General features: G+C 41.4%; 1 long non-coding RNA gene across 3 annotated transcripts in view; it reads right to left on the bottom strand.

Annotated features, from left to right (window-relative positions):
* The window catches only part of LOC119505719, a 34,529-nt gene extending 18,194 nt beyond the window's left edge, over window positions 1-16,335 (bottom strand). For 2 of the 3 annotated variants that reach the window (XR_005210802.1, XR_005210803.1), the window contains exon 1: window positions 14,084-16,335. This is a non-coding gene — a long non-coding RNA (uncharacterized LOC119505719). Of the gene's footprint in view, window positions 1-12,706; window positions 12,847-14,083 lie in introns of those variants that run through there. The other variant, XR_005210804.1, reaches the window with a different exon arrangement.
* Between the last annotated feature and the right edge of the window lie 2,156 nt (window positions 16,336-18,491).

Raw genomic sequence — 18,491 nt, forward strand, 5'->3', positions numbered from 1 at the left:
CTCTATCCATGAACAAAGCAAACAAAACAAAGATCTCTGTCCTGATGAATGTATGTTCTAGTAGAGAGAGAAAACAATAAATGATATACATAGTAAATAATTGAATTATATAGTATGTTAGAAGGTGACAAGGATATGGAAAATACAAATACGTATGTATATACAGAGAAAAAGGGGAAAAGAGGGTGCTAGAGGTTAGGATTATGATTTTAAATAGGGTGACTAGGATAGGATTCATTAAGAAGGTAATATTTAGAGAAAGAAATGGAAGAGATATGTGCCAGTTTGGATATATTATGTCCCCCAGAAAAAGCCATGTTCTTTGATGCATTCTTGTGGGGGCAGATGTATTGGTGTTGATTAGGTTGGAACCTAGGGATTGAGTGTTTCCATGGAGATGTGACTCAGTCAACTGTGGGCAAGACCTTTGATTGAATCATTTCCATGGAGGTGTTACCCCACCCTTCAGGGTGTGTCTTAATTAAATCACTGGAGCCATATAAAACAGCTGACAAATAGAAAGAACTCAGAGCTGCAGCTGAGAGACACATTTTGAAGATGGCCACTGGAAGCTGACACTGACATTTTGGAGAAAGCCATTTTGAAACCAGAACTCCAGAGCAGATGCCAGCCACGTGCCTTCCCAGCTAACAGAGGTTTTCCGGACACCATTAGCCATCCTTCAGTGAAGGTACCCGATTGTTGATGCCTTACCTTGGACACTTCATGGCCTTAAAACTGTAACTGTGTAACCAAATAAAACCCATTTATAAAAGCCAATCTGTTTCTGGCATTTTGCATAATGGCAGCATTAGCAAACTGGAACAAGGTAAAAGAGTTAACCAGGTGGATTATCTGGTGAAAGCATGTTCCAGGCAGAGGAAAGAACCATTTCAAAGACCTTAAGGCAGTCGCAGCGTGTTTGGCAAGTTCAAGACACAGCAAGGATGATACTGAGGCTGGAGCTGTATGGGTGATGAGATAAAGTTGGACATGTGCCTGGGGTCAGATCAGACAGCCCCTAATAGGTCAATGTAGGAACTTCAGTTTTCACCTAGAATGTTACAGAGAGCCATTGCCACAGAAGGTCATGAGCTTCCAACAGAAGGTAGACGATGATCTCGAAATAATATTCTAGAATAGTGGTTCTCAACCAGGGACAATTTTGCCTCCCAAGCACTTTTGGCAATGTCTGGAGACAAGTTTGTTTTTCAGTGCTGGTAAGGGAATAGAGGAGCAGATGTGCTGCTGACATCTGGCTAGTAGAGCCAAGGATGCTGTTAAATATCCTGCAATGCCCAGGACAAACCCCCACAGCAAAGAATTATCCAGGCCAAAATGTCAATAGTGCTGAGGTTGAAAAAGCCTGCTCCAGCAGGAAGTCAAGATTCAGTTGTCTCGTGGTCTCCGAGTCCTTTGATTAAAATATACCACCACTTTTAGGAGAACCTAGCAGGGCTGACTTCTCCATCAGACACAGTGAGCACAGTTCCTAGGGCCCATGCCATTTTTAAAGGGCCACAGAGGATTAATTTCTTTTCAAAATCCCTGGAAAAAATAAATGGAATCTAGCTTGGATTATTTTCATCTTTATACTAATGCAATCATAACATATGAATTTTAATATTTTTTATGGAGGAAATGACCCATGAAGGCAAAACTGTCTCCGGCCCAAAAATATCATAATGTAGTCCTGCAACCATGGATGCATGCTCGCCTCCTCGGTTCTTAGACTTGAACTCCTGTGCCTTCCTGAGGCCTCCATCCACCAGCTATGTTCCTAGGCCTGAACAATTTGCTCTTGTCCTGCCATCTTTCCAGATGAGTAGAGTCATAAGCACAAGGTACTACTAAGTTAAGGCAATCAGTAGTCATTTTCATGGAATCACAGAAGAACATTTTCAGAGCCAGAAGGTTCTTTAGAGCTCATCCAGTCAGGCCACCTCATTTTATAAGCAAGGAAATTGAGGCTCACACAGGAGAGGTGAACTGACTAAAGTCACACAGGTCATTTTGTACCAGAGGCAGAAAGGGGGGTGGGGGCTGGTCCTATGGCTCATCTTACCAGCTTTCATTTTCAAGGCTCACATTTGGTAATACCAATTTCCCCAAAATGAAGCCCATGGTTTTCGATGGAAAAGAGCCAAAACCCTTAAGGTCACCCTTTGTCATTTTGTCACAATTTTCAATCTTCAAAGCTCTATATTACACTATTTTATTTGATCTCTCAATGACCCTGTGATACAGAGAGAAGGCAATTCTTATTAGGCCTATTTCTGAGATTCTGAAACTAAGCTGTGGAGAGTTCACATGATCTGTGGATTATAGAGCTGCCAAGGGGTGGAGTCACAGACTAGAGTTCCAAGCCCTTGACTTCTCTTTTAGTTCTGCCTTCCAAAAACCATCACATTTTATTATTCTTAGTATATCCCATAGTGCCTAGAATATACTTGGCAATCAATAAATTCTTATAGAATGAATGATAAAGTAGTTCTATTTCTTAGGTGAAATTATTCTCCAGGAACGTGACAACCTACTTGGTAAAAGCCTGGTGGACCTTAATCAGATGTTGGTCTTATCCTCGGAAGCATGGGCAAATAATTGGTGGGCTAGAAGGCCTTATAATTTTAGTTTATTTTGGTTAAAAAAAAGTCCCATCATGCTTATTTCCCTGTGCCGTTTTCATAAGTGTGAGAAAATAAGTACAAGTATGAGGAAACAAAATGAAAGATGATAAGGTGTCAAAACTCCAAATTGTCTGGGAATTACTACTTGAGAGAGCCAAATAGAGCACATTACTCTACTGTCTGCTTGGCTTCCTGCCCTGCATTACTCTCATCTTCCAAGCTCGGGCCATTTAACCCTATACATATGCTCCAAACTCTGTACCTTGCATATAGAAATATAAAAGGTCCCAGACCAGAAACTCACAGTCTCAGAGGCAAGTCAGCCAACCTGGTGGAACAAATTTGACCCATTCCCACAAACTGGAACTGCTACCTGGATGGCCCATGAATATTCCCCTAACTTGAGGCTTAATTATAGAAACTGGGTCTTTGTGCTCATTCATTCATTCATCACAAGCTTATAGTCAGTAGCTACCATTTGTCCTCATCCATTCATCCATTTATTAACAAACAGATACCAAACACCTACTCTATGTCAGACTTTGTGTCTGGTGCTGAGAAATTGAGAAAACAAACAAACAAACAAACATGGTCTAGCTCTCTAGATGCTTATAGTCTAGACCGACATGTGAGAAATAAACCTATAAATAAACTTACAGCTACAAAATTAGGTGAAAATTAGAACGATAAATGCAAGCACGTCCTCTGAGAACAAGCAGTGGGGAATGACTGATTTTCTTTAGGGCAATGGTGCAATGGGGTGTTTGGAGAAGGCTTGGCAAAAGATCATACAAAGAGTTGTGGAAAACTCTTTAGGGCCAAAGTGAAAGGATATTCGAGGTAGAGGGAACAGCTCAAGCAAAGTCAGACATGAATGACAGGCCGTGTCATGTCTGAGGAAGGCGTAAATACCCCAGTAATAATAAATCCCAGCACTGATGATGGGTTAAGCAATGGGTTAAATATTTTACACACACAATTTTATTGAATCCTCGCATCAGCTCTAAGAATTACCTATTTTCTAGATGAAGTACTTGTTACTGAGAGGCTCTGGGTGACCTGGATTGCATAGCTAATAAGATGAGCCAGTAATTGGACTCTGAACTGTCCATCCCTAAGACTCTGTTCTTAGAGCCTGCCCTGTGCTGCTGCCCCATTTTATTGCTGAGGAGACTGGGAGTAGGGATAGTAAATTCCCTTGTTCACCCGCTGTGGAAAATCACATGGCTGTGACAAGTAGAATCTGAAAGTAAGCCCAGGTCCATGTTTACTCCACTACCTGGCACTGTCATTCTGCACTGAGTCTCATTAAAGAGATTTCAGTATGGAGGCAGGACCATTTTGTTTGTTTTTTTCTGCAAGTTAGTGTCAAGAACCTACCTACACAACCCCCAAAAATGAGTGTTACCTTTATACTGTGAATAGATACATCAGTGCAAATTCCCTGTGAGTCCTTTGCATCTTAAAAGGGAAAAGTACTCAGCTAGAGGAGTTTCTGGGAAAAATAAAAGGAAAAGAAAAATAATGGGGTTGATGGAAGAAGGCTATGCATGTCCTTTGGGAGCAATGGGAAAATAAAGAACGGATTTCAGACAGAGGCAGTGGGGGCACTTGGGAGTTGGTGGTGGGGGGCGGTCGGCAGAAGCAAGGGATATACAAGATGTAACACACGAAGAGGAAAGAAAACGCTGCTCCTGTATAGTAAAGGAAACACGAGACACATCAGTAAAGACAGCTTTGTCTAAAGTCTATAGAGGAGAAATGGGGAGAATTGTAAGAAATTAATGGAGGAAAAAGCAAAGAGTTGAGACTTAGAGTCTCACTGGTGATGGAGCACACATCCCTGTGGAAGGAGAAATGCATGACTGAGAAAGTCACAGCCTGAGTAAAAAAGTAGTAACACAAAGGGGAAAAGACAGAAGGCTTAGAAAGGAAGCCTTGAAAGATGAAAATGGAATCACACGAATACAAAGAAAACACAACTCCTAATAGAGGACATGCAAAAAAAAATAGGAGACAAAGCATGTGGGCTCTGAGTGAAAAACAAGTGGGGATGACTTGAGCACAAAAAGAAAGCAATGTGGATAGAGAAAATATAAATGATCCATGAAGGGATGAGTGATTGGTGGCTAGCATTTACTGATCATCTGAAATGTGCTCAGCATTTTACATATGGTCTGTCATGTAATCCTCCTAATTGCCCCTAATGATCAGCAAGTTTATCCATATTTCCCAGATCCAGCAGAGAAACTGTGGCTTGATTAAAGTCATAGCTCCAATAGGGCTAAAGCTAGGACTAGAACTGAGTGTGTCTGCACCACTATTGGTCACTAGTGCAGAGACACCTAGGTTTGGGAGTTCTATTTAACGCGCCCTTTGATGTTAGAATAGAAGTGGTGATGCTAAAATATAACGAGTGATTTGCACAGTGCCTGGGACGCAGAGATAACTCCATGAATGTTGGCTTCCACAAACAAACTGGACCTGGAAAATTCATGTGATCTGTGTGAGCAATAACATTTATTTTAAAAGATAGAGGATGAGATGGCAGCATTGCTAATCATTCGACTGCCAAGAGCTGATTGTAAGCATCTCTTCCCAATACCACATCTAATGGCATCATAGTAGCTTGAAATTAGCCATGGTGGGAGTATTTACACCCCAGAAATAGGCAAACAGTATAAATCAAGAGTTTCCAGCCCTCCCCACCCCACCCCCAAGACCTAGTTGTTAAATATTCACTAGCACGTTAGTGAATGTACCTGATCTGGGTGGGAAGATGTATGATCCATGTTATGTAATAGGAGACGGAAAACAGCATGTTTAGTACATTTGCCTTTCCCAAAAATTACAAAAGAAAAATATACTTGTGGAAATAAGATGATATTCTTGAAGCAGTAAAATGGGTATATTTGAAAGACAATTTTAACTGTCTTAGGGAAAAGTAAATATCAGGAAATGGCTAAGTGGGACCTATGAGGCTACCTGTTTAAATTTGAGATTTGACAACAGATATTCAGATACACATGTCAAAGTTGAAGTAGAATAGTGATATTTATGAAAGTAACTTCTGAAATAAATGCTTCTGGGCTTAAATTCTGGCTTTGCCACTTAGTAGCTGTGATATCTTAGGCCAGTTAATTAACTTCTCTGAGTTGCAATTTCATCTGTAAAATGAAGATCATAACAGTGCTCCTTGGAGCAAGCCAGTGGGACTCAGCAAAGCAATGTGCATCAATTGATTCACAGAGTGCCCAGCACACGGGGATCACTCACTAAATGCCGGCACCCATGGTCATATTTAGCCGGTAAGGTTGGAGGGTGTTAAGTCTCAGAAGGACACGGGAGAATTGGTACGATGTACATACAAGCAAGAACAGAGATGGTAAGAATTAAAGGGAAAGATGCCCCTTTTCTGATCATTCTAGGGTAATAGTGGAAATTAATCTTTCAAGTGCTGAAATAATTGACACCAACATATAGGGGATACCTAAACTCCTCTTGGGTCAAGAGATGACTGAAAATACATTATGGAGATCTCAAGTTCCTTCCTGTGCAATGGCTGGATGGGATTCACCAGGGCTTCTCAAATCTGGTGGATTGTCAGAATCACCAGGGAGCTTCAAAAATACATACTTTATAGCTCTGACTCAGAAGTCTCATTAAGTCCTACAAATTTATCTCTTTTTAAAAGCACTCCCCAGGAGATTTTGGTGATCAACCAGATTTGGTGGCCCCTGTATCTGTAAACCAGAGTTAAGGTTATTTCCTATCCAAGTCGGGCCCTGCCCCACCGCTGGATGTTTCTCTTGCACCAGCCCCTGCACCAGCATTTGAAGCCACTGAGAACCAAGGCTGAGCACTATCTGGGAAGTCACTGCCTTCCAGGGAAGTTCATTCCACCTTGGTTAGATCTGGCTTTGAGGAGGACTGGCTTGTGACAGTCCTTTTTCCCTATAATGTCTGTCCATCCCTTTTAGCTTTACCTCTTAGGGTCAAGCAGAGTGTAGGTGGGGAGTAAACACATGGTCATGGGAGTACTTAAGAAATATCCAAGGGAGCCTTACAAGCCATAAATCATACTGGGATTCAATAAATTGGCACACACTGGAGAGTTGACTTGGTCAGAGAAGGCTTTGTAGAAGAAATGGAGTTTTAGCTGGGCATGAATCATAGAGACGATGTAAAGTGATGGAAATTGAGCTTTGTATACAGGGAAAAGCCCACAGCCAGAGGGAACCTGGGGCCCATGCAGTCACTGAGTGGGAATCTAGCATTATAGCCCCTTCCATATGCCAGATGTTCTATTATCTAACTCCATCCCTACTCTAATCTGAGAAGGCGAGCAACTTTATCCCCATTTACTGTGTGAACACACTGAGGATTAGCAAGGTTACATGATTTGTTCAAGGCCACCTAAGCATGGAGGTAAAAATCAAGATTTGAACCCAGGTTGGCCTGTCTCTAAATCTCAGGAACCTTGAGGCACGCGATTCAACACCAGGTAAACAGAGGAAACGGTAGCAGTAGCATTTGCAGAGGAAACAAAGAGACTATCTAGATAGAGAAGAGGAGGAAAAAACAGACACACATATACACTAGCATACATGGACCAGCACTTATTATACTCTAAACGAACCTGTCCCATTATTCTCTGCCTAATGTATATTGGGGTGAGTTCAGGGGATCTGGGAATGACTTGTCAGTTCATAGGAAGCGAATGACAGTAAGAGAATTACCAACAATCCCACTCTCTTCTTTTCAAACCCTCTAAAACACTAAGGCAATTTTTTTTCCTTCTCCTTTTACAGAATAGTTTTTTTCCTTTCATAACTGCTGGCCTAGATTTTATCTCTTTTCCCTCTGGTGTTTGGCCCAATGCAACTGGAGACATGAAGAGACAGAGTCTTTGCTAAGGGATATAAAAATAATAAAAAAACAAAGTTGTGCACATTCGGCACTTCCATTCAGAAGGGCCACCTGTCTCTTCCACTTGGGGCCTTTGCTCAAATTAAATTACCTTCTGCCTATTGTCTCCACAGTTTTATAAATACCTAGTGCTTGAGCTATTGAGATAAATGAGCCGAGCCCATGTTCTGAGGTCAGGTCACAGGAGACCCCACAGTTGCAGCCTCCTCCCAAAAAGAACCTATTGGTGTTTGGGCCCTGAAGGTGGGATGGGCTAAAGGCGCCAAGGTTTCTAGGTCTCCTGATCTCTTAGTCTCTTCTGTAAAAAGGTCAGGAGTCTCTGACATTCATCAAAGCAGTTAAAGATATGGCCTCCATCTTCTCCTGACCTGCCTTTTGTCTCCAGATTTTCCCCCTTTGATCCATCCACCACACCATCCCAAGTGACAGACCTAAAGCTTACTTCAAATCTTGTCCCTTTCACCAATAAAGATCTTTCTACTTCCCAGTGCCTTAAGAGACATCCAAGGCCCTTCATGATCTGGTCCCCTGTTGCCTTCCAGCCTTTTCTCTTTATGTCACCCATATTTTATCATGAATAAATTATTGAGGATTTACTATGTGAATACTTAGTCTTCAATATAATCATTTATTTTATCTCAATTCTCTGAGGCAGGTATCTGCATTATTCCCATTTTACCAGGCAAGAGAAAGAAACTTAGGGACAGAGGGGTTAAATAACCTGCACCAGGTCACACAGCTTGTATATGGTAAATCTGGAATTTAGGTCTGTCTGTCACCAACCCCATACTCTTCATCACTAAATCTTTCTCTTGTGCACATCATACTACAGTGCAACATATTTGCATGGCTGTCTCTCTGTCTACTAAATCACCAACTACTAGAGATGAAGAAAAATAGGTTTTTCATTTTTTCCCATCCTTATCAAGAACAGGGCTATGGAGGCACTCAGTAAATGTTTTCCAAATTGTGTTCTATTACATTCTGTTTCACAGAGGTAGAAGAGAGGCAGGGGCACTAGCTCTAGTCTAGCACCGGACTACTCAGATTCAAATCATGCTTCTGTGACTCTCCAGAGTTGTGATGATCTGTGGCTGGCTCTTAGATGTTCTGTGCCTTGGTTTCCTATCTGTATAATGTGGTTTGATGTGACAAGTAAATGAGCTCATTCATATTTAGCACTGAGAAGAGTGAGGACGTGGAGGAAGCTCTCCATAAATGTGAGCCATGATTATCAGTTGGCTCCCTGGTGACCTGAGCACTTTGCACACACTTTGAGGAAAGCACCCATCATACTGCTCTTTCCTGCCAGTCTACTCAACTAGGCCTTGACCTTCCTCAGCATGGGAGCCATGCTTTATTTGGGTTTTTGCACCACCCCCTTCAGAGCCTGGCATATACCATGAATGAGTGGGCATAGTGTTCTCAAGTATTCCTGTTCTGTCATCCAGTCAGGAATTCTCAGTTGCCTCTTCCAGTTTCTAGAATAGATCTTATCTGGAAGTGTGAATAAGGCAACAAAAAACGTACAGGAGAAAATCCATTCAACATAATGATGCCAATCTATTCTGGACAATTTATCAATCACCAGTGATCTATCAAATGTTCCCTTTTGGGTTCATGTGGGTTTCTTGAAAGCTTGCCTGTATCTCACATCCATTAATGCATTCAAGCTTTTTATCAACACCAGGAGGAAAGTATTAATTTGCCTATCCCACAGATGAGGAAACCAAGAAATATCCAAGGTATGCTGTTACTTGAGCAGACATCCAAGCCTACAACTGTATGACTCAAAAGCTTGGTCCCTTATTCCATCACACCATGTAACTTCAAGAAGTTTTTAAATATTATGGATGAGGTAAAAAAAAAAAAAAAAAAAAAAGTAAGTTGAACCTTCCACTGATGCCCTGAAACAACACTAAATTTCTGATGAAGACAAAACACAAAAGAAAAAATGAGAAAATAGTACAAAACCAGAGAGGAAATAGCATAACTCTTGAAGGGGACCCCCCAAAAAATACTGGACAAAGAGTCCACGTATTAGCTAGATGACCTTGGGCAAATCACCTCTTTCTGGGTCTCACTTGACTAATCCATAAAATGGGGTTGTTGGGCATCACAAATTCCAAGGGTCCTTCCCACTCTGGAATTCTTGACTCTTTGAATTTGAGAAAGAATATTGTCTTCCAAATCCACAAAATGCCCTCAGCTTCCATTCATAATGGTGCTTAGGGAATCCTAGGCCTTAACTTCAGGACTGAAAGAAGTAGTAGTACTACTAATAATAATACCAGTAAAAGTCATAGTGACTTCCAACAACTGTTTAACCCTAACTATATGCCAAGCACTGCGCTAAAAGCTTTATAAGCAGTAAGTTCATTTAATCCTACAATAAACTTGTGAGACCAATAGCATTTTAATCTCCATTTTATAGTTAGGGAAACTGAACTTAGATTAAGTACCTTGTACCAAGATCACACAGTTAAAAAGTAGCAGAATCAGCTGGATTCTGGGCATCCTGTTTTCTGAACCCACATCTGTAAAAGCTGCATCCTATTGCTTCCTGATGCTTCGTGCAAAATTTCTTCAGCGGCTGTTTACTGAGACTCACCACGCATTGGGACCATGCCAGTACCATGTGCCAAGAACTATGCTGAATGTTTTATATGGATTATCCCATTTCATGTAAATGTATTACATTATGGTACCCATTCTAGTGAATGTCAGAACACAATGTTCCTCATGGAACACAGAGAGGAGGGAACATCTCTGTGCATTCATTTAGCATTTCCTACCTATCGGAGAGCTCAAGCAGTGCCTTGCTGAGGGTCAAACAGCCCAGCTAAGGAAAGAGAAGTCTCTGCAGGGGATTTCGTCCAGACAGACTAATGGGGTCCCTCCACCAGGACAAAGGCTTTCTCTGCTCCAGGCCAGTCAGGAGCTCCTCATGAGCAAAAGTCAAGGTCTGGCTCCCACAACCATTCTGGACAAATCTTTATTCCACATCCAAATATATTTAAGGCTACAGCACCCAGCACTTGTTCCCTATCCCAGATGAAAAGAATGGACCAGCCCTCATGCATAGGGAAGCTGATTCGGGTTCAACTGAAATTATATCTGTATCTATATATCTATATCTACATCTGTATCTATATCTATACCTCTCTCTCAACAGAGCTATTGAACAATGAAATGAGACCCTTGGCAAAATAATCAGTTCACATCACTGGAGTTTTACACATAATCTGAACAATCACATATCAGAGATACTGAAGTGCTGGATTTAAGAACCCGGCCTTTGGAATCAGGTGCACTTGCATTGAAGTCATAGATCTTGCAAGCTGTAATTTGCAGGCTGAGTGACCTTGGAAAAATCAGTTTCCTCCTCTGCCAAACAGTGACAATGAGGGCACCTACCTCCCTGGGTTGTTGGGAACATTAAATGGGTAATACATGTGAACACTTGCATAGTGCTTGGCACATGATAACTGCTCAGAGATTCTTTTGTTTAGTATAAATAAAATTAATAATCCTTTATTTTTTCACTGTTATGGTTCTTATTGTTATTATTTTGTGGTAGTAGAAGGAATTCCTGCATTGGATAGGATGCTGAGTGAAAGTTTCTAAAATGACCAAAAGTTTAAAAAAAAAAAAAAAAATCAACTAAAAAAACTAAAACCCCAACAATGAAACTCTTAAAAAGCAGCCCAAAACATGAAAAAGATTCAGGTAGAACTGCTGCAGTTGATTTCTCACTTGCTCTCCTACCTCCTCCTTCATCCCTTCCCTTTCCTATGATTACTAATATTAGTATCATTTCACCACTCTTCCTAAGGCCGCTGCCACTACCATTATGGTGGTGTCTCCTTTATACAAAGGGAGCATCACGTGCTGGGGACAGGCAAGTCTGGCTCAAATCCAGGCCTTACTTCTCACTGGCCCTGTGACATGGGCAGGACCTAAGGCCAGCTGTGGAGGACAGAGGAGGCAGGGCCTGAGGCTGCTGTGTGTCTGTGCCCCATCCTGTGGAGTCTTGGGAAGATTTCATTTCCTGGTGTTTCACATTCTGTCTCTTACTGGCATCTCCTTGAGGACAGGAGGCAGCTGTCTCTTCTCTTTGAAGTTTTCAACACCTGGTATAAAATTTTGCATTCATTGAATGCTCTCTGGGTGCTGGCTTATAGCTGCTAATGTCTCCGTGATGGGCTCTATTCAACTGGAGTGTTTACTATGGGGAAGCAAAACTGCCCTGTCATGAATCTTTGACTCCTTGGCATAAAAATAGGGGAAGGAGGAATTGCGTAACCCCATTATGCAACTGACGGCACTTTTACACCAGAGATTCACCATCCCTAATGCTGTAACATTCCCGGATGTCTGCCTGTTTCTTGAAAGGGAGGGTGGGGTCACCCTAATTCCCGGAAAATTTTTAAATCAAAACAAATAGAGCACATTACCTCAAGTCTGAGTTTTAACTTCCCCAGTGGCACACAGCAAGTGCGTAGCAACCCTGGGATGAAAACATGGGTCTCCTAAATCCCAGGCACCACAAACCAGTTGATTTAATGATCAGGAATTACATGGACTTCCATCCTGGCCATATCCTCCTTATCTCTTAACAAAAAGCACACAAAAAAATTATGAATATTTTTTGAGTGAATGCTAAGTGCATCAAACTGAGTTAAGCACTTTGTAGCAACTCATTTAATAGATTATCCTTATCTGACAGAAAAGCATACTAAAGCTCATTCCCGGTGAATGACTTTACCCAGTTTACCTGATGCTGGTGTCTACAAATTAACCACTTCTAGCAAACTGTCTCTTTCTCTCACTCTACGCAGTAGCCACGTTCTTCTACTTCCTGTTTGTTTCTCAGACTTGCCCTTTGCTTTCATGTTAGTCCCTCTGTTAAGAATCCCCCTCCCTCATCACCCCCATGGCCCATCTGCAGAGATCTTCTTTTAAAATATCCAGCTGAGGCAGCACACCCTTTAGGAAGCCTTCCCTGCCTGCCACCCCCTCTGTTGGCATACCAGTTAGTATGTGCATTTATTATGTCTTCTTGCCAAATCGAATCTCAACTCCCCAAAATCAGGAGCACATCTTTGTTCTTTATCTTTGCATCCCAGTGTGCCTTGCGGTGTACTTACAACAAGAGTAGCTTCTCAGTAAATGTTAGGTGAAAGGATGAGTAAAATGAAGAAAACTTTCAAGGAGAAAAGGGAAGGTGAGATCTTCATTTCAACTAATTAAACTTCCAACAAATCTGAGAGGTAGACGTTATTATCCCCATTTTATATCTGAAGTGGAAAAAAAAAAGGCACTCTCAGATTTAGGATCAAAACACAGATTGTCTGATTCCCAAGGCTGTGCTTTCTTCAAAACATTAGAAGAAGGAAGGGCACAAGCTTTGGGGAAGGTGGTAGACAGTGTCACATGCAGAAGCAGTTAATGGAGTTAGGAAGGGAAGGAAAAGAGCAAAGAAAGAATGGACATCAAAGAATGAAGAAGTTGGAATACTGGCAGTTCAAGGCAGAGAAGGAGACAAGACTTACTAGGCAAAAACCAACTTAGTGTCCAATAAGAAGGTACAAAGGAAAGAAGATTGCAGTGACATTTAGACAGGTTAGAATGGCACCAGACTTGAACCCCAGATAATTGCAAGAATTTTCTACAAAACTGTTTTAGGAGCCAGAAGAGAATGAAGGGCAAAAAACAGGGCCCCTGCAGCAGGCAAAGGAGGAAGAATGATTTAGAGGCAGATGTCACAGTTCAGGAAGGCAGAGGCTTGAACTGCTGCTTGGGAAGGGAAGTGCCTGGGAGGTATGGCAGCCTGGCCACATCACACACCTGAGGTGGCTGCATACAGTGGCATATGGATGAGGGACAGTGGCAGCCCCACAGTGCAATGAGGCACAATCACCGATGGCATTTTAAGAAGGAAAGCAGGAGGGGATGAGGAACCAGAGGGCACTTACATTGTAAAACTCCAACTGTGAGATTTATGCAGGGTGCTTACTCTCCACTGCTAAGAATTCACAGATGGTGATAGGCACAAGAGGTCAGATAGTGCCTCCAAGCGAACTGTTTAGAGGGAGCCTGTGAGATATCACTTTAAATGTCAAGTGTGGGAGAGGGGAAGGATAATTGCAGGCATTAGTCCAAGAAAGTACTTGAATTGAGACAAACTGTATTTTTCTCCTTAAGATCATTCAAAATAGCTAAGTAGACATACTGCTGAATTATAGGAGAAATCTGAAAATCATGACATTTGACTTAATTTAAAAGCTCCTTTGGTGTGTGGGCAGGATGGAGGTGTTCCTGGGATTGTGCAGCCGGAATCTTTCCTTCAAAGGATCTTTGATCAATTATGATAATAACTCCTCAACATTTATATAGGACTTCCTGAAATCTTGAATCCTCTGTCCCATTTGATTCTCAAAGCTGCCATAGAAGCAACTCTATGAGGTATCTCATCCCACGGGCAAAGAGACAGAAACTGAGGGTCAAGGAGAAAAGGGGCTTACCTTTTTTAAACAGCTTGTCCATGGCGGAGCCAATTTGCCACACAATTCTTAATGATTCCTGCTTCCTCATCCTTCCACCACCACTTCAGTTGGTTGCAGGCTGAATCCTCTGCAGACAAGGGGGACGATGGGGAAAGTTAGAAATACATGAGTAAACAACCAACTGAATAATGAGTCTCCCTGTGGTGGGTTGAACAGAGTCCCCCAAAAATTCATGTCCACTGCAGAAAGTGAACTGCTTCAGAAATAGCGCCTTTGCATACTTAATTAGTTAAGGATTGGGATTAGATCATACCGGACTAGGGTTGCCCCTAAATCCAGTGACCAGTGTCCTTTTAAGAGGAAACAGAGAGTCGTACACAGAGAAGAAACAAGTGAAGGTAGAGGCAGAGATTGGAGTTATGCTGCCGCAAGCCAAAGAATGCCTGGGGCTACCAGAAGTTGGAAGAAGCAAGGAAGGATTCTTCCCTAAAACTTCAGAGGAAGCATAGCCAGGCTGACAACTTGATTTTGGACTTCTGGCCTCCAGAATTGTGAGAAAATAAATTTTTTGTTGTTTTAAGCCACCAAGTTTGTGATCATTCATTATAGCAGCCCTAAGAAACTAATGTCCTCCCTTTTCATGAATATCAGGAGTGTAAAAATACTAGAACCTTGTGTTAAGAATGAGGGAGCATCTACATGATAGAGTTACACCACAAATCATAGAATATAATTACTGGGAAGGACACTTACCCCAACCCCTGCATTCCATAGATAAGGAAACAGAGCTGGGCATGTGCACATGCCAAAAAGTAAGAGAGCTAGCCCAACGATCAGCAGCCATTTAGCCCAATGCTTTCCCATCTTCAGTCTTTCTCATGGTACTGTCATTTAGTTATTTTTTTCCACCTCTGCATATCTTGTGCATAATTCATGTTGTTCTCTACTTTTTTCCTAAATAAGCCCACATTTTAAACTTAAATTTATTTTTAAAGGATCATTGTTTCCTTTGTATTCACAAAGCTTATCATAAATAGACAATAACCATGAAAATAAATACACAACTATTAAAAGGAATATATTCATCTGTTGACTATGTAAAATCATCTGGTTTACCAACATACCATGCTTTGGAGAACACTGATGCAATCCAAACTTCCCATTTTACTATGAGATACTTGAGCCCAGAGAGGGGCTCCCAGTGGCAGACTTGCGCCCCTGAACCCCACTGCCTCCATCCTCTGCTCGCTTTGCCTGATCTCAAAGGCTAATGTTGTGATAACTGGCAAAGATACCTCCTACTTTTAGTCATGCAATGGTTCTCAATCCTGGACCAGAGGCTGAAATCACAGCTTATCCAGCCAAAGATGACACTTAGAAGGGACTAAGCAGGACCTAATAGTGATAGGAAACCAGAGATTCACCCTCTGCCGTCAATTTCAAAAGCGCCTTTTGCACATAGGAAATGTCTACAGCCCGTGTTTTCCACTGGGGAGTGGTAGAACTCCTCCAGAGGACTCGTGGTCCCAAGCCTGATGGCCTGATGGCCAAAGCTACAGTGCTCAGTGCCCCCAATCCCTACAATAATGAAAGAGCTTCCTGGGAAGACTTCGACAATGACTCAGCAATTCTTTACACAAGAGGTCTAAGTGTTTAAAAAAAAAAAATTGCCATTTTTGGAATCTTGATGGTCAATGACATGCTGAATGCAGAGTTTGCAAAGTGGAGCTAACGAGTTTGATTTTAATCTTTGGGCTGAAAAATCAGAAAAAAAAAATTGCAGCAGATGCTTCAGAGTGTTCAAGGCAGGCCATGACAGTTTTGTGGTTTAAGTTTATGCTGGGAAGAATGAAGGATGGATGAAGGATGGAGATGGGAAATTGGCAAGACATTAGGTAGGAACTAGAACTAAATAAATTACCCAGATCACAAAGTCTAAATGGATACACTAAGCTCAGAATCAAATAGGCCAGCAGTAGTATACCACAGAGTCTGATCCAATGGGTTTGAGAAGAACCAATTATACAGAAAAATTGTCTACCCAGTACAGTGCCTTTCTTCCTTTAACAAGCATGACTGCATATTTCATCCTGTTGGCCTTCTTGCATTGGCCATCATGAATCTCAGTAACAAAATCTCATGGATAAAACCAGTAATCATATTAAACTTGGGATATCATCTTCCATTTTCCATCATAACAGGCATTCCTGTATCTCTCATCAGTGCAATCACCTGAGGAATATTTTCAAATACAGATTCCTTACTGCCAACCTGTGATACTGAATCAAAATGTCCAACAATATGGATATTTTGTGTATATATATATATATATATATATATATATATATATATATATATATACACACACACACACATATACACACAACACAAAGTGATTCTTTAACCAAGCAGTTGTTTGAGTGTCATAGTTTGGAGCTTGGTGAATTTTGCCATTTTGATATATTATTTCCATTTTAATAGTTCTATTGAGATGATCTCAACTGTAAGCTGCCTCAAGTCCTTGTTGGAAATGGAGTGCAAATGAGGTGGGGAGAGAGGCCAGAAGAAGAAAGAAAAGAAAAGAGATGAGAGACAGGAAGAAATGTAGATAGAGAGTGAGAGAATGAAAAAGAGCAAGAAAGAGAGAGACAGACCTAGATACACAATAAAACAAGTTAGATTAAGTACTTTAGTCTGTCTTCAGCATCTTAGAAAAGAGATGACTTTTCTAACCTTTGAAGAGAGCTTTTCTGGGGATTTTTGAGAAGTTTATGACTTCTGAAATTTCTTTACATAAAACTTTTTTTAGTCCCTTTTTCCATATAATACCTCTAGTAAATTCCTCAAGTGGAAAGTGTGTTCATTCCTTTCCATGGAGATGGGGAGACCCCCAAGAAAGTCTAAAAGGTATTAGTAAGTCCAAATCCCAGCAAGAAGGACCATGCAATAGCATCTCATAGCTGGGCCTGGGAAGGCAGTGGATGCAAATCAGACAGGGTTATTTCAGGTCAGCTCTGCCTTGCTTGGCACGTGGGAGATGGGATGACATTACTGTGAAACAAGAGCTCAAATCGGCAACTGACTGGTTTTGATTTAATTAAAGAGTGAGTGGTTTCTTAAGAGAACACAACACAATCCTTTCTCCTAAACTTGAGTTTAATGTTCAACAAAACACTTCTCTCGTAAACAAAATGTCATTTCTAACCCCTTAATGCCATTCCCAGAACTGCTTGCAGCCTTTCAGAAACCCATTATTTTATAATTATAATCAAGACTATTAGGACAGGACAATTTGTGCCAAAAAGCACACTTAAACCCAGAATTGTCACTTAGCACTGTCACAGGGAGGTACCATCTCTATTGCTGTGGAAATCAAGGAGGGTAGCATACTCCATCTTTTAAAATTTCAGATTCTAGCTGGCATGGGAGTATCTGACCTTGTCTAAATTGTTCTCAAGTCCTTCCTCTAATTACCCCTGTCAGAGCAGTACCCCATGTAGAATAGCCCAGGATACATGGTGGAAAGAACACAGGCCTGAGAATCAGGCAGGCCAGGGTTCAAACCTTGGTTCTGCCCCTTCCTGCTATGTGGCATTGAACAATTGACTCTTTGCACCTCCATTTACTCATGTGTAAAATGGCAAAACTATCAATACTTGCCCTGTAGGATCATTTTAAAAATTAAATGAATTATTACAAGAATTAAAACAGTGCCAGTCATGTATCAAAAGCTCAGCAGATGTTAGCCATTGTTGTGATTAATACATGCAAGCTCCGACCTTGGGCAAGTTACTCATCCTGTCGGGGCAGCCATGGCCTCATCACTAAAATGGGGAGAATGGTACCTAACTTACAGGGCAGAGCAACAGTCAGGTAAGCATGCACGGTGCTCAATGCGTTTGGTTCCTTCCACCACTCCTTTACCCCACAGGATTTTGAAGCTTGGTGCTCTCCATAAGGGCATAGGGTGTGCTACCTTATTCCAACCACATAGAAAGTCTTCACCTTTCAGACGCTCCCCTAAAACTTCTGTGTTCAGTCACAAGTCTGTGGTTTCCATCAGGAAGTCTGACTGGCTCGAGGAAATGATAACAACTATGTATGTTGCTTAAAGAAAGCCCATCACCTGGTGTTCCAGATTTGTCCATTGTTAAAAATTGTTTACTACTTACACCTTGGATTTATTTTTTTTTCCCAGGTTCTTGTGGCTACAATAACAACAACAAGAAGGAACAATAATAATAATTCCCTTTGGTCAACATCAGTGAAATTATGATGGTAGGCATGAGGTTTTATGCATTTTTGTAAGAACAAATGCTCTTGGCATAGTAGAGTGTTTAGAAGTCCCGACTCTGAAGCAGTGTGGTTTAGAGCCAAATCTCAGAGTGGGCATCTAATAGCAGTGACCTTAGACACATTATGTAAT

Source organism: Choloepus didactylus, chromosome 10 (genome assembly GCF_015220235.1).
Source record: "Choloepus didactylus isolate mChoDid1 chromosome 10, mChoDid1.pri, whole genome shotgun sequence".
NCBI lineage: Eukaryota > Metazoa > Chordata > Mammalia > Pilosa > Megalonychidae > Choloepus > Choloepus didactylus.